Below are 12,071 nucleotides of genomic sequence, written 5' to 3' on the forward strand. Positions count from 1 at the left end.
AGAATTCTAGTCAATGTGTGGGCAATTTTACGTTTCAAAAATGACAGAAAGGCAATCTTTTGTAAGGTACGTTGCATTAAAACATTAATTTATGTTTTCCATTGCAAAGGCTTCAAAAAATCAGCCTACGAAACTATTTATGAATAAATAATTAAAATACTACGTTTTCTATATGCAAAAGTAATTGTTCTTACAATAATTTGCTGTAATTATTGTACTTTCAGTTACGAGAGGTATGGTATATAAATGGTGTTCCAGGAAGAACAGCCATTTGTTGTTTATGATGTTAAAAACGGTGGGAAATTCTAAGGGTAGTTTTGTTATAGTCATTGGTAGCATAAATGATGCCTAAACTGAAGTAGACAACAAACGAATGTTGATAGTCTGCAGTAGATAAACGAAGATAACATCTCTTATGCGACATTTTAGAAATAAATCAAGTAGTGAGAGCAGAGGAAATTATTTTTATTGTCACGGATCATCAGCCCTCATACATCGGTCCGACCAGCTTTAACTAATAAGCAGCAGGTGGCAATATCTTGTCAATACTGTATATACACGCAGCCTTAGGGCTTGACGCATGCGCAAAAACACTCTTTACAGTTTTTTTCGGGCTTTCAAAATTACAACTGGTAAAGGAACTCCCAAATCGAACTTTCAGTACGGTGCAATCTTGTTACATTCATTCATTCATTCTCTCTCTCTCTCTCTCTCACACACACACACACACACATCGAATCATCGACTATCTGTCCAGAGCGAGGAGTGGAACGTGAAAAAGAGGAACAAACTACCTTTGAGAGCGAATACTCTTCGCCCCCCCGCGTGTCCGTTTCACTGGGGACAAGCGGTCAGCTGAATATTGTTTATTTGCGAGCTTGTATAGAGTGGATAGGGTGCGACTAGAGGTCCTATCATTGGCCGGGTTGTTGTCATCGAGCCAAGGTGTGCAGGCGGAGGTATGTTGTGCAGAAACGGAGAAGCGGCCGTCAGTCCGAAACCGAACGTGGGAATCAGTGGACGCGCCGCCATTCGCAACTTCTCGATCTCCGCTTCCTTCAGTCTCTTTTCCTTAGCCCGACGGTTCTGAAACCAGATCTTTACCTGCGTCTCGGTGAGGTTCAGGGAGCTGGAGAACTCGGCTCTCTCTGCAATTGACAGGTACTGCTTGGTACGGAATTTGCGCTCGAGGGCCAGGAGTTGCTGTGTAGTGAACGGCGTCCTGGGCTTACGATTGCTCTTGTGTTTCCGGAGTTGGCACTTCATAGCGGGCAGCTTCGGGGGCTCTCCAGGTTCTAGCAGGAAAAAAAGAAGAAAGATAAAATCTACAGCACATATGATGGATTTCATTTTCTACATTCATTAAAAATGGATCCAATAATATTTAAACGTGCATTGAATAAAAATAAGAAAGCGTCATTTGTGATAATATTTGTGTAAATGATTGTTATTTCCACTACTTTTCTTAATTGATAATACAATAATTTTCACTAAATCAGGATTCGTATTGAGCTAGTAAAATTGTGCATTGTTTTGGACAAATATAATTTGAAAAATGTCTTTTTATAATCAAGCAGTTGTAAAAAATAATAAAGTTCAACAAAATTCTCCCCCCCCCCCCCCCATCTTCTTGTTGTAGGATTTCAATTTTCTAACTGAAGCAGTTATGAAATTTTGTATAACTTTGGGAGGAGTACATCCAACTCATGTTACTTTCACAACATCTGTATTTAATATTGAATAAAACTACTTCTACAGTTTGAGTGAATGAATTTGCCTTTTGAAATGACTAAACTTTAAGTTGAACTCAGCTGAATCATAGTGTACCAAAAGCGACTGAAATGCTGAACATAATGAAACTGAAACCATTTCTATCTATTTCCCTCACTAGCCAAAGTTGAAGTTGAATGAATGACTGAATGAATGAATGACTTCAAAATATTTGGAAATAGCAAAACTCCGTTTGGAAACATAAATGCAACTTTCGTCTGTGAAAAATGTAACCTTAATAAATACTATAAACTCATGAAATAAATCCTCATTCAGGGAGTGGAATTTTAGTGGTAAATACTGGGATATCTCGATTTTAACTGCTCTAAACCGACCATCTTTTAAAAAATAAAAGATGACGTTTTAAGATAAACGTATTCATAAGTAACTAGTGCATTCAGACTTTTCTTATATATGAAAATTAAAATACAATTCTGGTTTGGATAGATATGTAGGCTTGAGGTTTATCATTGCAAGGAAAATTCCTGAGATGGAAGTGCAAACATCTCTGGAAATATTAATGAAGTTAGTCACTGATCTCTTTCACTGCTAAGGAGGATCGCTTGCAATCTAATGGCAGTAGGATTGGATTTACTTCTCTCATGACGACCAGTCCATGTTGAAAGAGTGTATATTTGTATCGTTAAATGTAAATGAGAGCCATCACAAACATCCATGCCAAGGTGAGATCGAAATCGGTAGCTTTTGACTGGAGAGCAGATACTCTTAACCACTCGCCAACCAGGGAGGCTACGAAACAATAAATTTCAAAATTCAATTTGAGGAGAGCCCCCATAACTCAGTGGGTATAGACGAAGCCATTTAGTGGGAAAGACCTAGGTTCGATTCCCATCAGTGACGTGAGGAACCTTTATCTTGTCTCTTTCGACGAAAGGTGAGTTAGCCCGTCTCATACGGAGGTAGGGGGTTTATCACCCGGAAACTCGGGTTTTTCGTTCCCCAGAACAGGCAAACCGGCTCCGTGAACACACGCATCTACAGACATAGGATACTCCTGAAATAGGGGTGACCGACCTATTCCGTGGGATTTCCGGTTTCGAATTCGTAATATGCGATGAAGCTAATACGTAACAGGCCGCTAAACCTAATACGCAAAGGAAGAAGAAGTAGAAAATCCAAGGCGAAAAACAAATCAAGCATATCGTCTCGTTTCGAATTCTATAACAAACCTTCGATTCTATTTCTGAGGTAGATCAGTTGTTATCGACGATTCCATTTGACTATAAACATTTGGTTCGAATCTCGCCTAGAAAGCGAACATCGGTCTCATACCGACTTGGAATATTTCTTCATCTCTTAAACAGACTAACCATCTAGAAATACACACACACACACACACACACACACACACACACACACACACACACACACACACACACACACACACACACACACACTTAGCAGACATAATTCACGGACCTCATAAGCTTTAGTTGTTTAGGCCATAACTGCAAACAAAAACTTATTCTTAGGTATAACCCTCAAGACGCATTCCTTCTAAACTCCCCACTTTCTTTATGTTTTGTTAATATCAACTTCATATGCTCATGTAGTTAGAAATATAGCGTAGTAACGCAGAAAGTTGTCTTCTTGAATACGGTATATATAAAACTGTGTGTGTGTGTGTGTGGACGTATTTCACTTCACCGAGTGTATATAAACAGGTGGCTATTTGCTATTTGACAAGGAAAAAGCACATTAACACTTTACAATCAAAAACTACAACTTTGGTCTAGTGCAGCATATCGGAAACTCATAATGCAAATGATAAAATAGAAATCTGTTTTCACTTTATAAGTTTTAGACAGTGCTGAGATTTTTTGGAAAGATTCCACATTGTGGAAAACCTTTCTCTCACAGATGGCAGCCTAGAATATTTGTTTATACTGTTGTTCACCCTTCAACCGCTTTGACTTCCGACTGACATGAACATCTGGACCTACGGCACTCATTCAGGCCCTGCTCAACAAAGAAAAAAAAAAAAGATCTCAGATATCATATTTGTTATTTGTTGGGATAAACAAGCCCACTTGGGGGGGGGGCTGCTCTGATCCTGTTCTAAATCAAAATCCTTTTAGCAGTAATCACTTTTTCTACATATTAGACCAATACCATCCCCTTCTTTATTATAAGAATGAAATGCATAATCTACGTAGTGCCTTCAGAGTAAAATTCTGTTAATATTTGTATTATATTTAATATTCGAAAGCCAAACATAATATGTAAAAAGCATCAGTTGATGCCTTTTATAGACGTAAACATACAAAAAAAAGCTTATATTTTATAAGACCATAACCTTCCACAGAACGTGTAACCTAAAACGTAATCTTTGATTAAGAAGTGCTAGTTACGTTATCGACCCTGAGATAAAAGGAAATACCGCAGGGGCTTAGACGTGTCATTTTTCATCTTACATTCTTCTTTTTTGAGAACGTAGGCACCAGAGAAGAGCTCAACCGCCTTGGTTATTTGTTATGTCAAGTTACCCAACTTCAAGGCTACGAAAAACCAGCTTTATTTTCATAATCTTACACCGTGAGAGCATCTTAACATTAAGAAAGCGGTATATTTTTCAAAACCTTTTTTGCTTTTTTAAAAATCTTCTTTTTATAACCATCAAATCAGAAAGTACGTTTTTATCTTTATCTTAGAATTAAGCTGATCATCAATGTGTTCAGTTAGATTAGACTATCTTAATAAATGCAAGAATTTGCTTATATCGGTGTGTGCAGAAGCTTGAAAAGGTCAACTTGATTTATTGGAAATACTCAGCTGATACAGTTTTATTAGGGACTATCGCGAATATATGAAATACAATCATTGCATATCACACTCTTTCGGAATAAATGATCACTTCCTCTGATCCATGGTTTCTAACAACTTTTTTTTTTTAATTTAGATTTTAAAAATTGAAGACTTCGATAGTGCTACGTAGTCACTTGTTTTCCAAGAAACTGTATCTACATTAAGGTTGGCGAAACATGAGATAAGTTGGCAACTAAACAGAACTCATATGAATTGCATTATGTTTACAAACGGTGTCGCGACTTATCAACAGCATACATACTAATTCAAAAAATTAAGAATGCCACATATCTTCAGAATAAGGCTTCGTCATTCTGTTTCTTCTGGTATGACCCTAAACACTTCAAAAAATTTCTTAGAATATTGTATTAATTCAATCTTAATAACCAATAATACATCGTTAGGTCAAACACTGACGATCAGTATTATAGCCATCATCGTTGTCATTCACCTTCAAACAAGTATGATTTGACTTCTCTAACCCAAACATAAGTGTGGACACTGCTGATTAGGACGTATGCGCGATTCAGGAGGCAGATTGTTAAGGAATGTGCAATTTTGATTCTGCTTTCTTATGTTCGTTCCTCAATTTCCGTGGTGCATCAAATAGTTTCTGAAGATGTACAGTCAGAGAGTTCCAACTATTTATACCCATGTTACATTTCTTTGTATTCGCCTTGAGGTAATTCCTCAAGGTTTCTTCGTTTTATTTTTGGGCTCCCTTTGGAGTTCCGAGATCTGTTTCGGAAGTTGGGTATTTGGCATAATGATTATACTGGCAACCAAGCGAAGTTGGTGATGGGTAATTATTGCCCTTAATAGTTGTGCAGTTAGTTTAGTCAAAACAATAATGTTAGTGTGCCTGTCTTTTCACCGAATTTTGATGATTCTTTAAAGACAGCATCAGTATCGGACAGCAGTATTTTCCCAGATATTTCAAGTGCCTGCGGTATGTGGCCAATGTGAAACATTGGCCACATACATACATTATCAATGCTATAAAACTCACCTCCCACTGAAATCGGCATGTTGTACAAAGAAATGATTTAAGCTTCTTATACTACAACACGTTTTCACATAGTTTTCAGCGACTATGGAAACAGCAATAGCATAATCTCAAAAAAGTAACTTCGCAGAATTAGGTTTAATGACCTCACTGTCAGTATCAGTCAGTAAATCTGTGGCTGAAATTCGCTTTACTTATTCATATTTTCGGATAAAATTCACTCGCACGACATCTTAGAAATTTCAAATTCTTCTGGTATCCCTCTCACAGTCTCGATGACTCTCGAGGAGGGTCACTTTCTTTCCTCATCAAATCGACGAAACCATCCAAAGATCTGTGTATACATTAGGTCCTATTTTTTTGTTGACATAGCTGATTACTTGATAATATCGTAAATGCAAACAAGGCGCTTCGTAATTTGAAACACTGCAAAAAGTACCAAGTAACAAAACTTTGATTTACAAGCTCATCACTAACACATCTAGCAGTGGTCGGCGGCCCGGTTTGCTTAGACTTGTACACATATGCCCTACTGTGTTATGCATGTAGGCGAATGTATATACTTTTTGAAAATGCCTCGTTTAAATACCAGGCATTCAGAAAAATTATTATTTTTTTGTATCGTATATGCAAATATGAATTAATATTTAAGTAAAGAATGGAATTTATTAAAGGAGTAATTTGTATTATGTACCGGAATTCTTTTGGAAAGAATTCCATTATCTAACTGTTCTAATAAAAGATACTTAGAGTTAGCTGTACGACTTTCTTTTAGGAAGCGAAAGTTCTATGTCAGATAATAAAATACATAACGGTATTAAAATTATATAAAAATAAGTATACTTGGACACATCATTATATTTCAGACACGTATTGCACTCAGTCAAATAATGTGTGTGAACCTTCCTTCGGTCCCCGATCACACTTTATACCTACACACACACACACACACACACACACACACACACACACACACACACACACACACACACACACACACACACACACACACACACACAGCTGGCAAGGAAAATAGACGCAGCTCATTGGCTTAACTGCACTATATCACTGCCGACCTCCTTACCACACTCACTCACAGAGGGGGGGGGGGGGTCCATTGCCAATTGAACACACCAACTCATTGAAGTATCCTGCAAACCAAATCAGATTTATTTTTCTCTGTCAATTCCGACTAAGAAAATATATAAAGTGATCATATGCCACAACCATATGTAGGTTAATTGCGCTACTTGCCGAAAATTCTCTTGTAGACAATAAACAATGACGTTTTCCAAGACAATTCAGGTCTACAGTAATTATCAAGGTGGTGTAGAGATAAAATTCATATCTCACCTACAGACATTCGCAAACATTCATAGCCATAGTAGGATTGTACCCCACAGCCTGTTGTTAGAGAGCTGATACGTTAACCCTTCCACCAATAAGGACGACGATGATTTCAGTGTTATTTATCCTTATTCGGATCCGTCAAGAAAACATTTATGGATTCCTTGTCGTGTAAAACAAGGCACTTTAGTTTATTTATTTATTAAAAATTTAATTACTGTGGTTTACGTGTGTATGTTTAGTTAGTTACACTTTAGTTTGGATAATAAAATAATTATGAGCCCGATAACTTGATGTCATTTTAAGTCGTAACAGTTTCATCTATTAGTATGCAGAACAATAATCTTGCCAATGTTTTTTTGGTAAGGAATTCGTGCACAGAAACATAATTCTTGCGGAATAGATCGGGGATTCTTAGTTCTTGCCGATCACCTTGCATTTTATCCTCCTGTGCTTGTTGATGAATGTTTCCCAATTTCCAGCACGATAAAAGGTCCCTACGATTTTGAATTTGGAAAGCAAATGAAATATTTCAGTTCTGCTTATTGTTCCATTTCTGAAAGCAAGTTTATAATTCTGAAAGGTTTCTGAGACAGTTTTAGCCACTTGATGTGAACATCGTGGAAAATAATAAAAACTGTGATATCGGGAGAAAGAGAAATCCGAAAATACACGTTTATCATATCTCGTAAATATTAACCTAACGACATCTAGAACATGACGAAATAAGCTGCCTATAGGTGATAAAATGTCATGAACGAAACAGAAACAGGTACTGACCGCCCCTTTTTCGTATTCCAATCTCATCGCCTAAAGCGATACCAGAGGCACGAAGTGACCAGAATTACGACTAATCTCGAAACAGAACGGTGAAAACTTACGTTTTCTCCATTTCATCTGCATAGGATTTAAGTTACTTCTTTCAACAGGTTACAACATTCACCAAGATGCTGAGCAAAATTATTGCATTTTTCCAGGTATAGATGTATGTTTCGGTGTTTGAAATTAGTTTCTGATGTACTGCGCTTGTTCTCCATCTGGTTTGCCTGTTCTTCAAGAAGTAAAACTAAGATCGCCTAACGTGTGTTAGGTAATATTGAAATGTCAATATAAATATCCACCCATTGATCCCCAATTGTATTTGAACCCTAGTCTTTCCTGGTTCGAAGCTTCATTCGATTACTTCCGTGTGATCCTATCGACTGTTCTACACTGGCAGGCAGTGTCCGTATGCGACAGTTATACGGCATATACAGTACCTATTAAGTTTATACTTGAAACCTAATGATATCTGCTTCGATGACTTTCATGTCATTTTGTTACACAACTTGTTTGTCTAAGTGTACCGACCTGGAGAGTCCAACAGCGGTGGACTCTCCAGATAAGTACAACGATAATGTTTTTAAGACTCCAGGGTAAGTGCATGAAACGATATTTCATATCATTCCCAACTTCAGATTTATTTGAAGCGGTAATCACATGCCTTTAGGATATCTAAGATTCTGATTCTGTACAAAGTTTTTTTTTTGTTTTTTTTTTTTAATTAACAGTACTTTATTTGTACGCAGAATCTTTGAGCTTTCTTTGAATAAACAAATAATGTGCATCCCCAATTTATTTTCAAAGAAATTAGGTTTATCTTTTCCTTCCAGCATTACTTGACTTCAAAGATAATTATATAAAATTTGGATTACATTTCGAATATTGATCTTCTCACATCTAAGAGAATGGTTCCTTGAGCAATCCAAACTTTAATAAAGCTCTATAAATTTTCTCGATTCCGTGAAGATGGAGAAAGTTAAATTGATAAATTGATCATTCATCCCTTCCGTTACTGATTCAGTCCATTTATATCAGAGATTTGATTTCGATCGAATTCATTTGCAACAGCAATTCCCGTAACATTGTGGATCAGAATTAGCTACACTCTCGTTGTTTTCAAAATCTGTTAAGATTTCTCTATCCAGCAGACGTGACTTGTGCTGTTCTTGAGTAACTGTCCTTTATATTTAGTTTCAAAATAAACCAATAAATACATTCGCTTATGATTGGCAGAATGCTCTCGAAGAACTTTTTAAATTATTACCGGATAATATTTATCCACCATTAGGAGGGGTAACGATAAGCTAAATCAGTGAACAGTACTGAGTAAATGTACGAAATGAATGTTGTCAATGCGATGCAGTGCAATAGTTTCGCATGCCTTAAAACAATGACTGCTTTCGGTATAAGATACCTGAAACGAACTAATATAAAAGGAGATGCGAAGTTCCCTATTGTCCATACATATTGTTTCACACTTTGATTTTAGGACTGTTATTATCACACAGTCAATTTGGTTCTAATTGGATCCTTATCGGCAAATAAAGTTAGGGTTGGTTGATTAAAATGACATTTGAAAATACTAAAGTGTATATATAATACAATGTACAGCATAAGCATAGCGCGTGTTCTCTTGCCGAGTTTTCTATTTTATGGGGAAAAACACACGAATTTTCTGTGGTAAGAGGGGATTTTGCTAATTTTTGATAAAGGCAGCCTACTCCCCTTTCAGCTGTAAAATCGTTGTTGAAGTTTCTTGCGTCATAGTTGGAATTCGAACCCAGCTCTTTCCAACAGATGGATAAAGAGAGCATAACATCTTCGCCACTGAGCTAAAATAGACAGGCAAAAAACAATAGAAGATGGGCAAAAACATTGATGGCCGACAAATAGACAAAGAGAATCAAGAGCCTTTCTCATGTCATAAAAAAATTCTATTTCCTATAGAGAACTGCGTTTTTTATTACAGAAGTTCAATATCAAGGCAACTCCCGCGTAGAAGGTGATATTAATATTAAACAATAGTTATTAACTCGGACCGAAACTTCATTTTTTTGATTTTTGCAGATTCTTTTGATTTTTAGCATAGCGATGATCTTTCTAAAAGATAGCTTAGTATCCTTCCTTCATAAGTAATTTTAATTAAAATGCTAACTTATTTGTATTCAGATCACATGTCAATAATCGTCATCATTCTCTTGTATTTTGACTGTCGACAGAACTCATCTAAGAATAAACTACAAGTACTATCAAGAATGCTATCAAACACTTCAGTTGCTTAATTTAAATGTTAGTTTGCCTTTAATTGTCGTCATGTAGCCACAATTGTAATAGCCTGATCTAAACAACAAACAATTCTTCTTCAATATATTCGCAAAGTTCAGTTTGTTCTTTTTTCTTTTCTTTGAAAGAGAGATTTCGGAATTAGATATAGCAGGAATATGACTGTGTTGGTTCCATGATTTCAATCTTTTTCAACCTTCACCTAAGTCCAACATTCTGGCTATATTGGATATGATCAGCACATGAGGATTACAATTACAACTTTAGGTATATATATCTCTAAATTGCTTAAAGACATTAAAAAAAAAAAAAGAATGCATGACGTTACTGCTTTTGATATCCTTAACGCATTTTTCTTTATATCCTTTATTTTAGAATTGTAGTTTTCAAAGAGGTTCTTAAAATATTTTAGTGGATTTGCGGAAATTCCATCATAGCTGATGCAAAAGTACTGATTTTAAAAAGTAATAAAATAATTTAAAAAAAACATTTATAGAAACATTCCATTTTGTTTATTCGGCCCTCGGTACTGATATCTTACAGAAAACTGTTTTCTCTTTTATGATTTATTTTATTGCGGTAAACATAACATAATTCATAAATATATTATTCAGCAATTAGATTACAGTTTTTATTAGTCATAAATACACAATTTTATTGCTACTGTGCAAGCGAACATATAACTGAAAGAAGAAACCTTCCAGGAGAAAGTTGGATAAACAGAAAATATCGATTAATATAAAAAACAGGAGAAACAGTATGTGTGTGTATATATATATACACACACACACACACACACACAACTCATTCTACCCAGGCTATTGACTTGAACAGAATGTTGTAGCATTTTAAATACTTAATATTATCTTTATTATGAACATTTGCATTAAGGAAACGAATCTTATAATAATAAACAAAAATAAATTAGCAACTTGGTAAAGATATGAAACTTCCTAAAAGTTATCACTGTTCCAATTATTATAATTGTCAATAATGTATGGGTTAATTCTAACAGCAAAGAGTTGTCATAAAGTCAGGCGTGACTCATACGCTACTATCTGATAATCAGCCTCAGCAACCATTTGAACAACGTCGGCAAAGGTGAACGAGGGATGGGTGGGTGGGGGGAGGAAAAAGGATAGGAGAGTCAAATTTGTCAAGGAAACGTAGAATAATGAACATACCTGTAACGAGCCAATAGCATCTAATCAGGCTTATTGCCCAAACGCACGCAATCTACCATGTTCAACGACATCAGTGTAGTATTCGTTTCCAGAATCAACATCTTCATTTAGTGAAGCCAGTGCCCCCTTCCTATAGTTCCGGTAGGGCAAAATAACCTCCTCTGTTTCCCTCCCTTTAGGCGAGCATGCAAAGTCCTAATTTTAGTAGCGTCTACAAATATCAGAGCGCCTACCGACCCGATGGTTTGAAATGGGGGAAAGGAGGGGAGAGACTACTGCGAGAGTTAACAGGCTTACACACCTTCTCGTTCAATGGCGCCACACCCCTCGCCGGAACGTGCGTTTCCTCTGCAAGGCCGCTGGCTTCACACCTCGTGCTGATTTGAGGAAACAAAAGCCGTTGGCTAAATTGACCCTGTTCACGAAACTCGGTGTCGGCTGTCAAAGCAACGATTGAGTTGTTCTCTTGGAGACAGTCAGAAAGCTTGTAGGAGTGTAGGGGGAAGTAGATTTGTAATGAGTAATGGAAACTAAGCCCTCAGAAAATAGAAACAGGGAAATGACCTGCATGCTTTACTAGAAATTAATGACAGAATGAGATCTGAATGAAGAAGCATTCCCCCCCCCCTCTCTCTCTCTCTCTCTCTCTCTCTCCAGATAGTCGAAATAGACTCTTTCAATAGATTACAGCTTCTTCAGGTTATCCATGTAAAGTACAACGAAAAATTCGGAATTATATACTATAATATTTTCTTATGACTTGTTCCATCTTGCTTTTCCAGGTTCTCGCACAAGTTAAGCCATTTCATTAAAATAAATAAATAAATAAAAGG

Source organism: Typopeltis vanoorti, chromosome 4 (assembly GCF_054136105.1).
Source record: "Typopeltis vanoorti isolate ZY-2024b chromosome 4, IOZ_Tvanoo_1.0, whole genome shotgun sequence".
NCBI classification, from domain to species: Eukaryota; Metazoa; Arthropoda; class Arachnida; order Uropygi; family Thelyphonidae; genus Typopeltis; species Typopeltis vanoorti.